The sequence below is a fragment of the Moschus berezovskii genome, chromosome 8 (assembly GCF_049115385.1).
Source record: "Moschus berezovskii isolate FMDL1 chromosome 8, NW_MosBer_1.0, whole genome shotgun sequence".
Lineage (NCBI taxonomy): Eukaryota > Metazoa > Chordata > Mammalia > Artiodactyla > Moschidae > Moschus > Moschus berezovskii.
In genome coordinates this window covers 30,147,950-30,168,827 of record NC_142467.1, presented here as the reverse complement: position 1 = coordinate 30,168,827, position 20,878 = coordinate 30,147,950, and the positions used below count along the sequence as shown (strand labels likewise).

Below are 20,878 nucleotides of genomic sequence, written 5' to 3'. Positions count from 1 at the left end.
GCTTTTTCACCTCCAAAGCTGGGATGTATGTGGCAAAAGTAAACCCAGGGGACTCCCCTCCACGTCACTCCTCAGGTCTTAGGTTCCCTGCTGGTCTGCTCTCTGTCTGTCTTCCAGATTTGGCTTCTATTTGTTTTATGCAGGGAATTGTACTTAGCAGAAGAGAGGGGAAAGAGTGTGTCTGCACCTTCTTCCCAGAGCAGAAGTGCTTCTAGTCAGGATCTTATTCTAGAGATTCTTCTGAGTATGAATGAACGTTGCTTCCTGGATATTATTTTAATTTAATAAAATAACATTTTAAAAGCCCTGAGATTATGTTAATAATGCCATTTTTCAAATCTTTACTGCAGTTTTGTACATGGGTGAATCTGATTAAGGGAAAAAGAAAATTCCCTTTTGAAATTTTCTCTAATTTAAAATAGTTTTTATTACTCTTTGGTATCACCTGAAGTTTATGCATGTTAGAATATTTTTAAAAGCGCAGCCAATGGGGAAAGTCCACCTTCCATTCCTGGGTGAATTAACAGTCTGTGTCTGGAGATCTGCTGCTTGATGAAGGGTAATTGGCCACTGGGTCAAAGGTCAAAAACAAAATAACACATTGGTTGACATCCATTCTGTAACCTCAGAATAGTCAACCATAAGATTTCCAACTACTTGGACAAGACTCTGTTCTTGCCTGGAGAATCCCATGGGCAGGGGAGCCTTGTGGGCTACAAAGAGTTGGACAGGACTAAGCGGCAACAGCAGCAATAATTTGATTTGATATATATAATACTGAGGTTGATGGCATTTCTACAAGCTTGTTTGGGAGCCCCCCACACGACAGCAGCTCAGAAAACTCTTGATGAGTTCTTAGGACTTTTCCTCAGCACCATCATGAGCTCTTTCTTTTACTTTGTACCTTCAACTCTGATGAGCTCTTCTTGGCCAGGCTGAGCTGGGCTCTCCATCTCATGGGAGTGGACATGGGCCCTGAACACGCTGTACTAGATTGTATTCTGGAATGCCCTAGCCTAACAGGAAGGCTGGTGGAGAGAAGAATGCATGATCAGTGCATCTGTGTGTTGAACCTTGGCCACACCACAGGGTTAGTCCTTACCTGGTGGGGCCATTGAGGTCAGGGGAGTGTTGAGTACCACATGACATCTTTAAGATGGCTTGTGTCCCACTGGGGAGGCCTGCACCTGACATATCAAGGAGGTGCTTTTTGAACTGTTGGTCATAAGTCATTGGTGGACTTGAAAACAATTTTGTGGGTTACAGTTACCACTTAGAGAAAAAAAAAGTACAGTAGTGTACAGTCAGAGATAGATGGGTGTGTTGTATGTGATAAGCTAAGAATTGTTTTACGAAACTTTTTCTATTTGCTTATATCCTAATTAATCCTTTAACCCAAGAAAAAGTTGCCTCAAAGACAGATTGACTTCTGGTCATTCCAGTTAACAATAAATTAAATAATATAAACAATACACATTAGCTAGATAATGCTTCCTTTTCCATTCAGCTTCACAAACGTTTATTGGACAGTTACCATGGATCTTCTTGAGATTAGAAGATCCATGACCTTTGCCCATTGTGTGTGTTAGTAGCTCAGTCGTGACCGACTCTTTGCGACCCATGGACTGTAGCTCGCCAGGCTCCTCTGTCCATGGGATTCTCTACGCAAGAATACTGGTGTGGGTTGCCATTCCCTTCTCCAGGGGATCTTCCCAATCCAGAGATCGAACCTGGGTCTCCCACGTTGTGTACCATTCTAAGCCACCAGGGAAACCCTTGCCCGTTAAAGGCTACCAGTCTATTTGAAAAGTCAGCATATATACAAATCACTGCAGTCCAAAGCAGATTATACAGTGTGTGTGATAGGAAAGCAAACTAAATACTAAGTACATGAGAGGGCGAGGATAATTCTTTGTGAACCAGCAGCACTGCTTGGTAGAAATACAATGCGAGTCACATATGTGATTAAAAATTTTCCAGCAGCCACATTAAAAAGTAAAAAGAAATAGATACAATTAATTTTTAATAATTCACTTTTTAAATTCAGTATATCCAAAATGTCATTTCAACATATAGCTCTGTTATATTCTGCTTTCTGTATTAAATCTTTACAATACTTTTTGCAAAATTTTCAAAGTGCAGTGTGTATTATACACTTCCAGCACATCTCAGTTCTGACCAGCCACATTGCAAGTGCTCAGTGGGTGCATATGAGTAGTAACTGCTATATTAGACAGTTGCAGTTTTTTTGCAGTGTAGGGGGAGCTTCATGCAAGAGAGTGCCTAGAAGGATAGACAACACTTAACTAGACAGGTGTTGGGGAAATATATTCCACAGTGAGAGAAAAGTTTAAACAAAGATGAAATACGAGTTTGTGAAAAATAGTGGGTGAAGCTGTTACTATAATACCAAGTATATTTGGTGACTATTGCTTATATTAACTCATGTAATCTTCACAATAGCCCTTTGTGATAATTACTATTATTATATCGTAATGAGTATATAATTTATAAATTACAAATTTTTATATGAGGAAACAGGCGCCAGTGGTCTAGTAGCTACCAAGTAGCTTGGTATGCTTACATGTATCTATCTCCAAAGATACCGTATCCCAAACCCAGGATCTGGATCTGTGAGAATGTGAGGTTAAATGACAAAGGGAAGTTAAAGTTGCTACTCAGCTGGCTTTCAGGTAGGGAGAGTACCCTAGACTCAGCAGGTGGGCCCAGTGAATCATCAGAGTCCTTTAAATGTGGAAGAGGAGGCAGAAGAGTCAGAGTGATGTGATATGAGTGTTTGACCCACTCAGATTGGCTTGGAAGACAGAGGAAGAGGCCAGGAGCCAAGGAGTGTAGACTGCCTCTAGAAACTGGAAAGGGCAAGGAACCAGATTCTCTTCTAGAGCCTTCAGAAAGGAGCTCAGCCCTGTTGATACCTTGATTTCAGCCCAGTGAGGTCAGTGTCGGAATTTTGACCTACAGAACTGAGATAATAAATGTATGTTGTTTTAAGCTGCTAAGTTTTTAGTAATTTGTTATGAATTAATAGAAGGGTAATGCACTACCAATTATGTGTGGTTACTGGGTAGTCATGCAAACTATTTTACTTCCGTGGCTTGTGGTGGTGGTGGTTTAGTTGCTAAGTCGTGTCCGACTCTTGCGACCGCATGGATTGTAGCCCGCCAGGCTCCTCTGTCCATGGAATTCTCCAGGCAAGAATACTGGAGTGGGTTGCCATTTCCTTCTCCAGGGGATCTTCCCAATCCAGGAATCGAACCCAGGTCTCCTGCACTTCAGGCAGATTCTTTACCAACTGAGCTATGAGGGAAGCCCCTAACATGGCTTGTAGCTTTAGAGAATTTTTTGTTAACTGGTAGCTGGAAATGGCAACCCACGCCTGTGTTCTTGCCTGGAGAATCCCAGGGACGGGGGAGCCTGGTGGGCTTCCGTCTATGGGGTCACACAGAGTCGGACACGACTGAAGTGACTTAGCAGCAGCAGCAGCAGCTGGTTACAGAATTAAGTCAAACCACTGCCTCTCTTCCTTGAATGCCCAGTTTCTTTTGCTTCCTTTTTCAAACTAGCTGACAGTTGTTTAGTACTGTTGATGTCGACATAACTTTTACATGTAGGAGTGTAAAAACTAGTTGGCTTCTGACTGAAACTACTAATGTTTGAGCACTTGATAAAATGATTACTGTCCTTTTTAAGGCTGAGCAATTCCTACTTGCTAAGTCAGGCAGTCACTGATGTATGAGTTACCTTATACTTGGCAGTCTTTTATGTAACTTTTAACTATCAACCCTCAGAGACCACAGAATTTACCAGTGGGTGATTAAATTGAGTAAGACAATTGATTGCTCACCCATACAGAATAAAATCCTGTTTCTTCTACCTACTGGAAAACCGTGGGAACAGCCTGGTCTACAGGTTGATTGTCATATTCTGCCTCCTTTCCGCCTACTTATTGCTATGGAGAGACACAGAACTTAGCCTCTCAACACGTTCTGTCATTTTCTTGCGGCTACTGAGGAAAGGGCTTCCTTAGGTTACTTCCAGGGCCCTGTGTACAGTAAAATATATGCCTCTGAAAGGAGAGATGCTTCCCTTGAGCTTCTTGTTTGCTTGTTTCCTTCACTCTGTCTTCCCCTCTATACTGACAAAGGGAACATGTGTTTTTTTTTCAGTCCTGCTGTTATCCCATAGACTGCCTTTGTCAACATGCTGATATTTCACAATGCTCTGCAGATACATAGATGAAAGGAGTTTTTAAAAAAGAACAATTCCAGAGTTAAGTACTGGCTAAATATTGGAAATAGCCATGGGATTCATTCATCCCCTGGGGCCGTGATGATGTGACGTGTTTGTGGATGTCTTCCCTCTAACTTTAAAAGTAGAAAACTGACTTTTCCTGCTTGGTGCTGCCTTTGTCCCTGGAGCTTAGTGAGTGCCAGCCTCATCTTCCAGAATTCTCTTTGTGGCTTAGGGAATGTGTGTGTTTCTCTGGCATTCCTTCCCAGAGGCTCTGGGGTGTGCTGATTGCTCAGCTCTGGGCTATGCTGTCTGGTCCCTTGTCCCTCCCTCTGGTTGCTCTATGCTGATGGTCGTGTTCTAAACATGTCATATATAGTGAGAGGTGGCATAGGACTGTGATCTGAGTGTAGAATCTGGAGCCAAACAGCCTGTGTGTGAAGCTTCCTTTTTTTTTTTTTAAAGTTATGGATCTTGTTAACCTCTCTTTGGCTCTGTTTCCTTATTCAAAACCAGGTATATAATAATAGAACTTTTTCATAAAGTAGTGGTGGTGATGAAGTTAGTTAATACAAGTAACGGTTTAAAACAGTGCGTAGAACATAGGAAGTGTTCAGTGAGTGTTAACTCTTTCGTTCACTGCTTGTTTTCTTTTTTCACCATTCTTAAGTTCCTCTTATGTGGTACGCTGTGTTTTCTCCTCATCTGTCTTCTAAAATAGCCTGTATTTTCACAGTCTTACTGCTTTTATGAAGCTATCTTACAGTTTTCAGTTGGGATTCTAACCTTGGCTATACGTTGAAGTAATCTGTAGATATTAAGGGTTTCCTTTGTAGCTCAGATGGTAAAGAACCTGCCTATGATGCAGGAGACCTGGTTTGTTTGATCCCTGGTTCAGAAAGATCACTTGGGAAAAGGGATTGTAGCTATTAGATACTGATGCCTGTGTCATTGGTCTGTGCTTGATCTAGCTTGTAGAGGCTTGTGAGACTGGCTAATTAATTGTATTCTCATGAAATTTTCTTTCTGGTTGTTAAAGCCTTGGTAGCTTAAAATCAGCCATGGTGAGAATATTTACACTCCTTAAATTGGTTGCCACAGCATGCCTGTCAATGTACTAGGTGTCTCAGTCATTTGTTTATATGCGTCTCTGAATAGATGTTGAGCCTTTCAGTAGGGTTATGTCAGTTTGCTGGGACTGATGTAACAAAGTACCACAAACTTAAAAAACAGGAGTTTGTTTTACTTCTAGAAGCTAGAAATCTAACATCAGGGTTCCAGCAGGGTTGGATTCTTCTAAGGGCTATGAGGGAAGGCTTTCCCAGGCCTCTCCCCTTGGCTTGTAGATGGCCATCTTCTTCCTACCTCACTTTATATTGTCTTTCTTTTGTGTGTGTCTCTGTGTCCAGGGGCTTCCCTGATATCTCAGCAGTAAAGAATTCACCCGTCAAATCAGGAGATGTGGGTTTGATTCTTGGGTCATGAAGATCCCCTGGAGAAGGAAATGGCAACCTGCTCCAGTATTCTTGCCTGGGAAATCCCGTGGACAGAGGAGCCTGGCGGGCTACAGTCCATGGGGTTGCACAGAGTCAGATGAGCGTGTGTGTGTGCTAAGTCACTTCAGTCATGTTCCAGTCTTTCCGACCTCATGAACTGTAGCCCACCAGGCTCCTCTGTCATGGGATTCTCCAGGCAGGAATGCTGGAGTGGCTTGCCAAGCCAGGGAACTCACATCTCTTGCCTCTCCTGCATTGGCAGGCGGGTTCTTTACCACTTGCCTTGGGCTTCCCTGTGGCCCAGCTTGTAAAGAATCCGCCTGCAGTGTGGGAGACCTGGGTTTGATCCCTGGGTTGGGAAGATCCCCTGGAGAAGGGAATGGCTACCCACTCCAGTATTCTGGCCTGGAGAATTCCATGGACTGTATAGTCCATGGGGTCGCAAAGAATCAGGCACGACTGAGCGACTTCCACTTACTTACTTCTACCACTGGTGCCACCTGGGAAGCCCTGCAGAGTCAGACACGATTTACCAACTGAGCAAGAACACGAGCCGTGTCCATATTTCCCCCTTTTATAAGGACACCAGTCATACTGAACAGGGGCCCACCTAATGACATCACTTCAACTTGATGACCTTTGTAAGCACTCTGTCTCCAAATAAGCTGACATTCTGAGGTACTTGGGTTAGGACTTCCACATCAGGCTTCTAGCAGGACACAGTTCAACCCATAACACACAGCAGGGACCTCCTTTTCTCTTTTTTTCCCATTTATTCCTGTAGTGAGGATTTGTTGCATTGAAAAGGAAACATCAGTTAGTTTTTCATTGTACTATGAATTGCAGATTGTCAATTTGTTGATTTTTTTTTTCATTTAGGTTTTTTTCTTTTTTTTTTAATGCTATTTTTTTAAAATTTATTTTATTGGAGGCAAATTACCTTACATTAATATATTGTTTGGTTTTGCCATACATTGACATGAATCTGCCCCGGGTGTACATGTGTTCCCTTTCTTGAACCCCCCTCCCACCTCCCTCTTCCCCATATCCTCCCTCCATGTCATCCCCGTGCACCAGCCCCAAAATTGCTTTACAATATTGTGTTAGTTTCTGCCATTCATCACCATGAATTAGCCATAAGTATACATATGTTCCCTCCCTCTTGAACCTCCCTCCAAATTTTTTTTTGAAGCAGCCTTTCTGGGGATAATATCAGAGTTTGGTATTCGATGAGGAAAACGTTAGTTTAGGAAGATTGCTTGTTTTAAGTTTTCTCAGGCAGGCTTGAGCTTGTTAATGACCTCAAAAGGCATATGATCCGAGCGAAATTGTCTTGATTTTGTGTCTGTCACTGAGAGAATGTTTTTAATCATGCATGAAAAAAATTTGAGATGACTTTCCACTAATCTGAGAATGTTTTAATGCTGATCATTCTCTCCAGAATTCTATAAGATGACTGAGTTCTCAGAAAGTAGGGTTTTGTTTGCTTTTCTTAAAGGCATATAATATCAGATAATGATTTTGTGATTTTTGTGACTACAAAAAAATGTCTTTTAGTGACAGGAAGTGTAAATTAATTTGTAAAACTTTACTTGGTATTAGGATGATTGTATGTATGTAAAATAGTGGTTGACATTTTAAACTGTGATCATCTCAAAGCATGTAAATATGGAATGTAGTTTTTAAAGTTAAATGTTTTTCTTCAAAAAGAAGTTCTTTGCACCATGGTTTTTGCTGAATAAATGCTAGAATTAGGATCTTATTCCAAAAATGTATTTGAAATACACATTTGCATAGGAATTGTTTCATCTAAATGTTGAATACAGTTGCTCAGTCGTGTCCCACTCTTTGCGACCCCATGGACTGCAGCACGCCAGGCTTCCCTGTCCATCACCAATTCCCACAGCTTGCTCAAACTCATGTCCATCGCTTCGGTGATGCCATCCAACCATCTCATCCTCTGTCGTCACCTTCTCCTTCTGCCTTCAATCTTTCCCAGCATCAGGGTCTTTTCCAATGAGTCAGTTCTTCGAATCAGGTGGCTAAAGTATTGGAGTTTCAGCTTCAGCATCCGTCCTTCCAATGAATATTCAGGACTGATTTCCCTTAGGACTGACTGGTTGGATCTCCTTGCAGTCCAAGGGACTCTCAAGAGTCTCCTCCAACACCACAGTTCAAAAGCATCAATTCTTCGGCACTCAGCTTTCTTTATGGTCCAACTCTCACATCCATACATGAGTACTGGAAAAACCATAGCTTTGACTAGATGGACGTTTGTTGACAAAGTAATGTCTCTGCTTTTTAATACGCTACCTAGGTTGGTCATAGTTTTTCTTCCAAGGAGCAAGCCTCTTTTACTTTCATGGCTGCAGTCACCATCTGCAGTGATTTTGGAGCCCAAGAAAATAAAATCTCTTACTGTTTCCTTTGTTTACCCATCTATTTGCCATGAAGTGATGGGATTGGATGTCATGATCTTAGTTTTCTGAATGTTGAGCTTTAAGCCAACTTTTTCAGTCTCCTCTTTCACTTTCATCAAGAGGTTCTTTAGTTCTTCTTCACTTTATGCCATAAGGGTGGTGTCATCTGCGTATCTGAGGTTATTGATATTTCTCCCGACAATCTTGATTCCAGCTTGTGCTTCATCCAGCCTGGCATTTCTCATGATGTACTCTGCATATAAGTTAAATAAGCAGGGTGACAATATACAGCCTTGACATACTCCTTTCCTGATTTGGAACCAGTCTGTTGTTCATGTCCAGTTCTAACTGTTGCTTCTTGACCTGCATACAGATTTCTCAGGAGGCAGGTCAGGTGGTCTGGCATTCCCATCTCTTTCAGAATTTTCCACAGTTTATTGTGATCCACACAGTCAAAGGCTTTGGTGTGGTCAATCAAGCAAAGTAGATGTTTTTTTGGAACTCTCTTGCCTTTTTAATAATCCAGTGGATGTTGGCAATTTGATCTCTGGTTCCTCTGCCTTTTCTAAATCCAGCTTGAACATCTGGAAGTTCACAGTTCACGTCCTGTTGAAGCCTGGCTTGGAGAATTTTGAGCATTACTTTAGTAGCGTGTGAGAGGAGTGCAGTTGTGTGGTAGTTTGAACATTCTTTGGCATTGCCTTTCTTTGGGATTGGAATGAAAACTGACCTTTTCCAGTCCTGTGGCCACTGCTGAATTTTCCAAATTTGCTGGCATATTGAGTGCAGCACTTTCATAGCGTCATCTTTTAGGATTTGAAGTAGCTCTACTGGAATTCCATCACCTCTACTAGCTTTGTTCGTAGTGATGCTTCCTAAGGCCAATGTTCAGATTTCTTAATAGAATATTTTCAGCTATAACTTATAATGGCAAATATCAAAAGCTTTAATTTTTAATCAGCTTTCAGTTCAGTTCAGTTCAGTTCAGTCACTCAGTCGTGTCCGACTCTCCGCGACCCCATGAATCACAGCACGCCAGGCCTCCCTGTCCATCACCAACCACCGGAGTTCACTCAAATTGAGTATAATTTACATGCAATAGAATTTACACAATTTAAGTGTATAAGTCAAATCAATTTTGAAAAAATATATACATCAATGTAACCACCACCCCAATTAAGATATAGAACATTTCCCTCTTTTCAGAAAGTTCCCTGTGCCTCTTTGCATTCTTCTCCCTACCTCCACCTTCTACTCCAAACAAATACTGATCTGGTTAGACTGTTACAGAGTTTCACATAGATGGGATCATTGCAGTATGCATTGTTTTGTGTACAGCCCCATACAGCATAATACCTATGAGTGTGTCAGTAGTTTGTTCCTTTTTATTGTTCAGTGGCATTTCCAAAGAATTTGTTTATCCATTCACTTGCTGAACATTTGAGTGTTTGCCTATTTGCAGTAAAGTTGCTGAGCGCATTGGTATTCTAGTCTTCTTACAGACATATATTTTTATTTTGGGCAAATACCTAGGAATGGAATCGCTGGGCTGTGTTGGTAAGTATATATTTAACTGTATAAGAAACAGCCAAACCTTTAATTTTAATTTTATTTATTTTTGGCTGCACTGGGTCTTTGTTGGTGTGCATGAGTTTTCTCCCGTTGCAGAGAGCAGGGGCTAACTCGCTACTTGTGGCGCACAGGCTTCTCGTTGCCATGGCTTCTCCTATGGAGTGTGGGCTCTGGAGCATGGGCTTAGTTGCCTTGCAGCATGTGGAATCTTCCCAGACCAGGGATCAAATCCGTGTCCCCTGTGTTGGCAGGTGGATTCCTAACCGTTGGACCACCAGGGAAGCCCAACCAAACTCTCAGTTACCTAATTATATGCTGTCGTCAGCAGGATATGAGAATTATAGTTGCACTGTATCTTTGCCAATCCTTGGTGCTGACATTGTTTTTAATTTTAGCCATTATACTGAGTGTGGAGTAGTGTCTCATTTTTGGTTTTAACTTACTTTTTCTTTTTTGATGGTCAATGATGTTTTCATGTGCTGCTTTTGCTTGTTAAAGAAAAAAATGGATTGCCCTCCTACAGTGTTGGTGGGAATGTAAATTGGTGCAGCCACTGTAGAAAACAGTATGGAGGTTCCTTAAAAAGCTAAGAATAGAGTTGCCATAAGATCTAGCAGTCCCATTCCTGGGCATATATTTAGAGAAAACTCTAATTTGAAAAGACACATACTTTTGTTCTTAGCATCACTATTTACAGCAGCCAAGACACGGAAACAACTGTAAATGTCAATCAACAGATGAATGAATAAAGATGTGGTACATATATCAAATGGAATATTACTCAGCCATAAAAGAATGAAATAACGTTATTCATAGCAGCATGGATGGACCTAGATTATCAGAGATTATCACACTAAGTAAAGTCAGTCAGACAGAGAAAGACAGATACCATACGATACTTGTATTGTTGTTCAGTTGCTGAGTTGTGTCTAGTTCTGCAGCTCCATGGACTGCAGCATGCCAGACTCCCTTGTCCTTCACCATCTCCTGGTGTATGTGTTTGCTTGGTCACTCAGTCATGTCTGACTCTTTGTGACCCCCATGGACTGTAGCCCGCCAGGCTCCTATGTCCTTGGGATTTCCTAGGTAAGAATACTGGAGTGGGTTGATATTTCCTTCTCCAAAGGATCTTCCTGATTCAGGGATCGAACTCACATCTCTTGCATCTCCTGCATTGGCAGGTGGATTCTTTACCACGAGTGCCACCTGGGAAGCCCTCACTATCTCCTGGAGTCTGCTCAAATTGATGTCCATTGAGTTGTTGATGCTGTCTAACCATCTCATCCTCTTGCTCATTATATGTGGAATCTAAAATCTCATACAAATAAACTTATTTACAAAACAGAGAAAAACTCAAGACGCAGAAAACAAATTTACATTTACTAAAGGGTGGGAGTGGAAGAGGGATAAATTAGAAGTTCTGGATTTAATGGATTCAAACTGCTATATATAAAACGGATAAACAACAAGGTCCTACTGTATAGCACAGGGAACTATATTCAGTATCCTGTAATACACCGTGATGGAGAAGAATACGGGAAAACATATGCATATATGTGTGTAGGTGTGGGTACTTAGTCATATCTGACTCTTTGCAACCCCAAGGACTGTAGCTCGCCAGGCTCCTCTGTCCATGAGATTTCCCAGGCAAGAATACTGGAGTAGGTTGCCATTTCTGACTCTAGGGGATCTTCCCAATCGAGCCTGGACCCATGTCTCTTGTGTATCCTACATTGGCAGGTGGTTTCCTTACCACTGTGCCACCTCAGTTCAGTTCAGTCACTCAGTTGTGTCCGACTCTTTGCGACCCCATGAACCTCAGCACGCCAGGCCTCCCTGTCCATCACCAACTCCCAGAGCCCACCCAAACCCATGTCCATTGAGTCGGTGACACCATCCAACCATCTCATCCTCTGTCGTCCCCTTTTCCTCCTGGCCTCAATCTTTCCCAGCATTAGGGTCTTTTCAAATGAGTCAGCCCTTCGCATCAGTTTCAGCTTCAACATCAGTCCTTCCAATGAACTCCCAGGACTGATCTCCTTTAGGATGGACTGGTTGGATCTCCTTGCAGTCCAAGGGACTCTCAAGAGTCTTCTCCAACACCACAGTTCAAAAGCATCAATTCTTCGGCGATCAGCTTTCTTTATAGTCCAACTTTCACATCCATACTTGACCACTGGAAAAACCATAGCCTTGAAGAGACGTACCTTTGTTGACAAAGTAATGTCTCTGCTTTTTAATATGCTATCTAGGTTGGTCATAACTTTCCTTCCAAGGAGTAAGTGTCTTTTAATTTCATGGCTACAGTCACCATCTGCAGTGATTTTGGAACCCAGAAAAATAGTCTGACACTGTTCCCACTGTTTGTCCATCTATTTGCCATGAAGTGATGGGACCAGATGCCATGATCTTAGTTTTCTGAATGTTGAGCTTTAAGCCAACTTTTTCACTCTCCTTTTTCACTTTCATCAAGAGGCTCTTTAATTCTTCTTCCCTTTCTGCCATAATGGTGGTGTCATCTTCATATCTGAGGTTATTGGTATTTCTCCCAGCAGTCTTGATTCCAGCTTGTGCTTCTTCCAGCCGAGCGTTTCTCATGATGTACTCTGCATATAAGTTAAATAAGCAGGGTGACAATATACACCCTTGATATACTCCTTTTCCTATGGAACCAGCCTGTTGTTCCATGTCCAGTTTTAACTGTTGCTTCCTGACCTGCATACAGGTTTCTCAAGGGGCTGGTTAGGTGGTCTGGTATTCCCATCTCTTTCAGAATTTTCCACTGTTTATTGTGATCCACACAGTCAAAGTCTTTGGCATAGCCACCTGGGAACCCTGAAATCATTTAAACATATACATATATTCCACTCTTTTTCAGATTCTTTTTCCATATAGGTCATCACAGAGTGTTGAGTAGAGTTCTCTCTGCTGTACAGTAGGTCCTTATTAGTTATCTATTTTATGTGGACTTGAGTTTGAGTGAACTCCGGGAGTTGGTGATGGACAGGGAGGCCTGGCGTGCTGTGATTCATGGGGTTGCGGAGAGTCGGACACGACTGGGCGACTGAACTGAACTGAACTGAACTGAGTGTATATATATCGAGGTTGTCAGTTTTAGAGTTTAGCAGCTTTTGTTAATTTTTCTAATGCTTAACTTTAAAATTCATTTGTATCTTTTGTTTTCTCATTTTTAAAAATTAAAAAAATTTTGATTTATTGAAATACAGTTGCTTTACAATGTTGTTAGTTTCTGCTGTACAGCGAAGTGAATCAGCTACATGTATATACATATATACATATATCCTCCTTGGTTCTCCTTCCCACCCCCACTTCTCATCCCACCCATCTAGGTCAGCGCACCAAACTGAGCTCCCTGTGCTGTAGAGCAGATTCCCACTGGCTGTCTGTTTTACACATGGTGGTGTGTATATGTCAGTCCCAGTCTCCCAGTTCATCCCATCCCCTCCCTGTCCTGTGTCTGTTCTCTGTGTCTGCATCTCTGTTCTTGCCTTGCAGATAGGTTCATCTGTACCATTGTTCTAGCCTCCACATATATGCGTTAATATGCAATATTTACTTTTCTCTTTCTGGCTTACTTTACTCTGAAGACTGCTATTTCAGTGACCCTTTGAATGACTTCTTTTGTTTCTCCCTGTTTAGTGAAAATGGTTTGTGTCTGTTTTGGAGAGGGGCAGTAGTTTCTGAAATCCTACCTTTACTTTTCCTCGGCTTCATCCTGGAGTGAAAAAGGTGCCGTTAGAAACACATCGTGGGAGCTACTGAGAATATTTCTCATTTCTGACGTGTTCTTTCCTTTGTGCCTGTCCTGCCCAATTCCTTCTGTTTTTTAAGCTCTCTCTTTTCCCCTTGAGCACGTGACTACTGCTATCTTTCATTCTTAAGTAGCAGTGAGAATATTAATAATAATAGCAATAGCTAATGGTAGGTATTAGGTACCTATACTAAGGGCTTTATATTTATTGACTGAGTTAATCTTCACAAACCCTATGAGGGAGCTACTGTTCTTTTAATACAGATTTCCAGGAAACTGAGGCCTAAGGCTATTAAATCTAGGTTATTCCACTAGTAAGTGGCAGAACTGGGATTTGACCCTAGACTTCCTGGTTCTGAAGCACAGGCTCAGAACCACTCCATTATACGGCTTCTCGGGAAAAACACACAGAGAAGCAACCATTCCCTTCCTTCACCTCTGCTGCTTCTGGGTTTCAGGAGTAATGTTTTGTAGCACAGTTGACGTTATTTTGGTTAATGTTCCATGAAACTTTCATTCCTTTGTAATGCATATTACGGTTTGTATTTCTCTCTCTGGCAGTAAAGTTCTTGACAAAAAGCATGTGGGCTTCAAACAAAGTAACTTTATTTCTGAAGGTATTACTTTACAAACCTATTTCTGAAGGTATTACTTTACAAACCACAGTCCCACGGGTCCAGTAGAAAGCACAGGTCATCCTGGCATGTGGTTATTCTTCTGGGAAAGCTTCTTAGAGGAGGTGAGTCCTGGCTGGCTTGTTAAGTAAGAATGTGTGCACAGGGCTGTGGTATGTGGAGATGGGTGGTAAAAAGATCCATGATTGGGATAGACTGAAAGATTAAGAAGGGATGGAGGTTTTAAAATACTGTTCCATGGGAGTTCATCCTTGGGGAAGATTTCCAGGGTCAGGGAAGAAGAGTTGGTTATGACTGTAGACAGAAATGATGCCTTCTCTAGGCCCCTGGACTTTCTGCCCGCTTTTCCTTTCCCTTCATCTTCCCCTTCCCACTGGCTACCCAACTTTGAGCACTCTAATTCTCTTTATTTTCCTGACCTCATTGCAGATAGAAGTGCTTTCCTATAGGTTAGCAATTTCCAGACAGATTAGCAATTTTTTGATGGCCTGTTACCTGTTTTTTTGTTTTTGTTTTCCCCTTAAAGAAAATACTACTGTAAAAGGAAAAGTAAAAACCAGAAGATTTTCTTGGAAAGACATGACTTTAGCTAGTGTAGATGTCTTCCCTTAAAGTAAGATCTCCTTTCCTAGTCTTTTGAACAGCAAGCACAGCTGCCAGCCTTGGTTACTCCCTGGACCTTAGGCCTTCTTTCTGCCTGAGGCCCCATGGGGTTTACACAGTGAGCGAGGAAATTCCCAGTCCTTCCTCTTGCTCCCCAGCTGGCCTGTCCTCTGGGGACATGTCCTAGTGTTTCTTTACCTCAGCTCTTTCTAATCCTGCAGGGGCTTGGCCCTAAATCTGCTTTTACTTTCTAGCCCCCAGCAGTCCCTTGGCAAGGGTCCTTGTCCCTCTGCATGGTGCGGAAGGGGGGTCGTCGTGGTCTCTAGAATCTCTGACTTATCCTCTGTCTCCCTCTCGGTTGGGGCTGAAGCAGCCTCACCAGCTGAAATCAGACTGGGTTTTCCTCACTTCCATTTGTTTCCATCTTTAAGACGTTCTCTGGGAGATTGTGTCTACCTCCTTCTCTGGACAGTGAATGACTCCTTTTTGACTTTTCTAAAACCCTGTACTTTCTACTGAGTTCTCACTGAAGTTTTAGAAGTAGGAAAGGAGCGTCTTGGTTCACATCGGTGAAGAGCTGGAAGGAGGCTGGAATTCGGCAAGGCTGGGCTTGCGAGCTCTTCTCCATAGCCCCTCACTCTGGTGTTGGCTGATGGTGCCTGTTCCACAGGGTGGCAGGATGGCGGCAGCCACTCCATTTCCTGAACTCCTAGCCTTCCAGGTTCAAGTCCATGGAGATGGACAGGTGTCTTCCGGGAGCTCCTATGTAATTTCCTTTTTTTTTTTCCTCTCTTCTTAATAAACAGCTTAATTTTTAATAAGTAGTATATTCTAATGGTTCAGAAATCTCAAATTCTTAAACGAATGTGGGATGAAAAGCTTTTCTCCTATCCTGTCCATTTTATCTTTAAGTAGCTCTCTTTGTCTTGTTATAATGCTTTTTGTCCTGAATTTTACCTTGTCTGATAAAAAAATTTTGTCTCATGCTTTTTAAAAAAAATTGTATTAGCCTGATTTATTTATCTGGGCAATTTTTTTCCGTCTATCCATTTCTACCCTTTCTGAATTATTTTCAATTTTGTTCCTATTGGTAGTGTAGAAAGTTTTTCTATCTTGTAATCCAGTCTGAGATTAATTTTCTTGAAATAGGTGAGTTTAACTCACATTTGTTGTCATGGCAGATATATGTGATGTTAGCTTTCCTGTATTTAATTTTCTTTTTTTAATATCTTTCAAAGAATCTTTCACTGTGTGGTATGTTTTCCTTGCTGTTCTTCTGGGGTTATTCTGATATTTTTGTTCTAGTGGTTGTGTTTATAATTTAACATTATGCCCTCTGTCTTCTAAGAAAGTGGTGATAGTTCCCTATTATGAGCAGTGATAAAATTAATGAATTTCATCCTAATATGGAAACATCGTAACTATGCTAAATGGTCTGTTTTATTTAATCTCAACCTCTATTGCATTCTGTTTTCAGAGGACAGAATTTAATCACTCAGCAAGCTTGGAACTCAGTCTGTATTTTTATTATCAGTAAATACACTGTCAGAAGAGGCCTTGGGTTTTCCTAGAGTAGATTGTCAGCCTTTACCAAGGCTCTTTTTAATCTATAAAAATGATAGTTTCTGCAAAAGAGACATAGGCATTTAGAACAGTCTTTGGGACTCTGTGGGAGAGGGTGAAGGTGGAATGATTGGAGAGAATGGAATTGTAGCATGTATATTATCATAAGTGACCAGTCCAGGTTCGACGCATAAATTTTCCTCTGTTCAAAAAAAAAAAAAAAATAAGAAAACAGAAAGATAACTTGTCTGTGCCTCAGTGTCTCATATATATAACTGAGATAAAATAGCATATATATCATAAGATTATTATGAAGATTAAATGTTTTAGCAAATTTTAAATGCTTAGATCAGTGCCTGGCACAGTGGGGGAGGAATATAATAAATATTTGCTTTTATTATTTTCAAGAATCTTTCAAGGATTTATATTGATCAATATTGATATTTACAGCTTTATTTGTGAAGCTCAAATTTGTGATGATTTACTCACATATTTATAATTTTTGAAAATCTATATACACAACTGCAACATGGTAGACTTAAATACATTTATCAACACTGCACTGAAAATATAAAATGCTGGATAAAATATTTTAAAAGCTTATTGGATGGATAAGATGTCAAGGAATTAAAGAACAGGAAACTTTCCCCGATGGCTCTGCAGTAAAGAATCCCCCTGCCAATGCAGGAGACATGGATTTGATCCCTGGGTCAGAAAGACCCCCTGGATGGGGGCATGGCAATCCACTTCAGTATTCTTGCCTGGAAAATCCCATGGACACAGGAGCCTAGCGGGCTACCGTCAATAGGGCTGCAAAGAGTTGGACACAATTGAGCGACTGAACATGCACCCATGCAAGCAAAAGACGTAGTAAAACTGAAACCTAGAGGGGAAAATAGAACAGTAAGGTTCATTTAGGCCTTCAGTCCATTTGCCAAACCAGGTGAACCTGAGTTTTTCATTTTTTACAACCCTTGAGGGCCTGAGAAGTAAGACTTAAGTTGAGGCATCTAAAAAGAAACTATCAGACATAGAGAACAGACTATGGACACGGGGAGAGGGGAGGAGGGGAAGGGGGAGATGTGTGGAGAGAGTAACATGGAAACTTACATTACCATATGTAAAATAGATAGCCAATGTGAAATTGCTGTATGACTCAGGGAACTCAAACAGGGTCTCTGTAACAAGCTAGGAGGGCGGGATCAGGAGGGAGCTGGGATGGACGTTCAGGAGGGAGGGGACAAGGGTTTACCATGGCCGATTCTTGTTGATGCTTGACAAAAAACAACAAAATTCTGTAAAGCAATTATACTTCAATTAAAAAATAAATAAATGTAAAAAAAAGAACAGAAAAAAAAAATAAAGTCAGCATAGATCATAAAATTGGCAAGCTGACATTTGGTCACAGTTACATTATCAAAACCTTTGTCGGTAGTCTGTTACTCAACACCAGAAAGTTACCAGTTTTACGTCCAAGCTGACTTTAAAAGTTCCTGGGTCTAAAACTCTGCCTCTTTTAGCATGGACTCCACACTTGTTGAGAGTCTCATCACCACTTAACTTTTCAAATACAGTGTATTTGGCAACTGACAGGCATGTAATATACAAAAAGGAATTTTTAAAATTGGAAATCTTAAGACAGTCCAGCTTTGCCAACCCCCATGTAACGACTGAGATGCCTCGCATGTTGACATTAGTCCTCCCATCTGGCCCAGAGGGGCGGTTGCCTCCCCAGGTCCCTGGAGGAACATAGCTTCTGCGGCCTCTTTTGCATTCAGAAGGCTTCAACCCCTGGTCACAAACAGCCTCTTAAGAGGGTGGGAAGATGTTTTTTTGTTTCTGTTTTTTTTTAATCGTTTTTAAAGTCCTGTGTCAATTACTTGACCATAGTTTACTTCCTTACTGTTTTTTTTTTTTTTTTTTTTGATGAAAAGATACTGACTGCCCACCTCTAATAGAGCAGCTAAAACATAGACTGCCTTTGGGAAAGATTTACATTTCCACTTTGTACTCTAGTCCTGTGATAGTCACCAGTATTCTTCCTATAGATGAGTGTTTGTGGTCTGCACTTTGCCTGTGGATCACCCCCAAAATGCTGCTGAAAATACCCTCTCTCTCCCAGCTTCCTGCTGAATTCAGATTCAATCTGAAATCAGATTGAACACATTTGGGGTGTGGCACCTGTGCTTTTAATGTTTGTTGCTGGTGTTTCCCACCCAGGTATTTCCGCAGGCTCCAGTTTGAAGAAACCAAAATCGACAGTTCTCTGTTGAAGATAAAAATTTTACTAATATCCAGTTTGACAAAATTCTCTGGCTGGATAGTACTCTATGTATACAGTGTTTCAGGAAGGCTTTTGTTTCGAAGATACAGTGATTTGATTTTACCATAAAAAGAAAAAAATCTAGGAAACCACAGATTAGAGATTTCACATATAACTCCAGCCAGTTTGTGGGGAAAAAAAATGTAAGAGAGTATTTAACATACAGATTGCAAAATGTTGAATTTAACACTCTTGTAATGCTTCCATGGAAAGCCTCAAGAATAACTGACAAGTTATTTTTTATCAGATTTAATGGGTTTCTAAATTCTTATCTGCATCTCGAACAAAATGTTAATTAGAACAGTAATTGAGTTACCAGCTGCCTCGTGTGTTCACTCTAGGAACTTGTACAGAAACACTGTGGGACTCATGTAAGGTCACTCATTGCTCTTTGAGTGGCTAAATAACTTTGCAGCAGGCTTCTAAAAGTTCAGGTATTAAGGGTGTCTATAGGAAGATAAAAATTGACAAGAGATTTGAGATAGTTAGTCTGATACTCCCTGCATTGGATTAAGGTGGAAAAATTCTCTTCAGCACCACAGATGGGGGAAAATCCTCCCTTTAAGATTTCTTTCTGAAGCAGTTGATGCCTGTCTAGTTTTATAGTAGAACAGAAAAAACCTTTGGAACTAGGTATGCTGGCACAGACATTCTGGGGGAAAAAACTAAGAAATCAAAGTTTATAAAGTTTATATCTTTATTTAAGCAATACAGAGCATCATTACAAGTATAATATATTCCAGGAATGCAGGGTTCATTCAGCATTAGAAAATACAAAAAATATGAGGTTAAGTGAGAGGAAACCATATGATCATTTTAACACCTCTAAAAAGAATATTAGGTAAGATTCAATAATCGTTTAGGACTAATTTTTTTCTTTTTGCAAAAACTGGGAAACTTACCAAACCTTTGGCTAACAACTCATTTACTCCAAAACCCACAGCAAATATCATTCTTAAGAGTTGAAACTTTGGAAACATTCCCATTAGCTTCAGTAAGAAACTAAGGATGCCTGTTGGCCTTACCTTTGTTCAACATAGCCCTGAAGGTCTTAGCTCTTAGTGTAATGAGATAGGAAAAAGAAATGAAAAATAGAATTTTCCTCTTGCAGGTGATATATACACAGACAATATAAGAAAAAAGTGTTTAGCATAGTTGCTACATATAAGAATTTGGGTTCATGTACACCAATGATAAGCTTTTAGTAAATATAATAGAAGAAAAGATTCCCTTCATAGTATTATTAATCTAAGAGTGAGCGCAACCAAAGATATATAATATGGAGAAAATAATGGAACAATATTGTTAGATATAAAAGACATGAATAAGTAGAGATCTTATGCCATCTTTAACAGTGGGATCTCTTAATTTGTTAAGATATCATTTCTCTCTAAATTAGTTCATTGCAATCCAGTCAAAAGCCCAGTAAGATTTTTGTGAAACTTGACAAAATGAACCTAAAATTTTAAAGAAAAGCAAAAGCCCAGGAGTAATGAAGACAATCTTGAAAAACAAGGTGGGGGCCTTGCCATAGATATTGATACCAAGCCATGGAAATTACAATACTATGGCCCTGATACAGAGATAGACAAAAAGATCAGTAGAATAGGACAGAAGCTAGAAACAGTGTCACACATATATAGAAATGTGGAGGCAGCATTATAAATCAGTAGTAAAAGATGGAATGTTTTATAAATGGTGCTTGGTCATTAATTGATAATCATATGGAAAATAAAAGTGTATTTTCAACTTCACACCATCCCCCCAGATAAATTTGGATTAATTAAGTTTGAATGACAAATCTTGAAAGTCTACTCAAATATAAGAAATAATTGAAAATATACAAAGAAGCATGTCTAGCTTTATGTACAAATCTTGGAAATATAGTACTGAGTGCAAAAGCAAGTTGTAGAAGTGTGTGTATAATCAAGTATCGCTTATATAAAATTTAAAACACGAAACAATACAACATTGTGTAAAGATGTCAAAATATGTTGTAAAATATAAAAACATACGTGGTGGTGATATACACCAAGTTGATGGTAGCATTTACTTCTAAAGACGGTAGATGAATATGACTGAAGAGGGGCATGTGCAGGATATATCTGTGTCTATACTTTTTTTAAATAAAAATATTCTAAAGTAACATGTGGCAAAACATTAACATCAAGTGAATGTACAATCGTAAAGAAATGGTTGTGTAAATTATGGCTTTCATATACTATTGGATATTTTTTTAGCCA

General features: G+C 40.4%; 1 protein-coding gene across 3 annotated transcripts in view; it reads left to right on the top strand.

Moving 5' to 3' along the window:
- The window catches only part of MSH3 (mutS homolog 3), a 180,805-nt gene that overhangs the window by 25,299 nt on the left and 134,628 nt on the right, over positions 1-20,878 (top strand). The gene's annotated exons all lie outside the window — the stretch shown is intronic.